Source organism: Penaeus monodon, chromosome 27 (genome assembly GCF_015228065.2).
Source record: "Penaeus monodon isolate SGIC_2016 chromosome 27, NSTDA_Pmon_1, whole genome shotgun sequence".
In the NCBI taxonomy this organism is placed as follows: domain Eukaryota; kingdom Metazoa; phylum Arthropoda; class Malacostraca; order Decapoda; family Penaeidae; genus Penaeus; species Penaeus monodon.
This window is the reverse complement of record NC_051412.1, coordinates 16,117,909-16,118,406: the sequence shown is the minus strand read 5'-3', so window position 1 is coordinate 16,118,406 and position 498 is coordinate 16,117,909.

Genomic DNA, 498 nt, shown 5'->3' with positions numbered 1-498 from the left:
GTTGTTGCTTCTCGGACATTATCCCGTGTCAGCAATTCAGATAATCTCGCATGCCGTTCGATTTCAATACAGCAGAAAACTTAGGTCGTTATGACAAGATATATGTATTATTGCAACTACAGCATGAATTTGCAATTGTATCCTTCATGACATCATATTATAAGTCCACGTTGAGTCCTTAAGATGATATGCCATCATAGCTGTATGGCGTCATCACTCTAATGATTGTAATGTAAGGATGAATGATGGAAAATGTTAAATAATGTCGTTATTTCTGCCTTGGCTATATGAATTCATTATCCTGGGTCTGTGATGCCAACAACGTTTTGAAAGAAACGAGGCATTTCAGTAATTTTTCGGTCTTTTAAACGTTGCTACATCCTGTTCACAATAGATATCATTTCCCCACAAATCAGACCACTTTTATTTTGCTTGGTCTTGCAGCTTCTGTTTCCTGACCTTTAGTTCGTGGAAATAAACAAGAATATCTTTTAATCT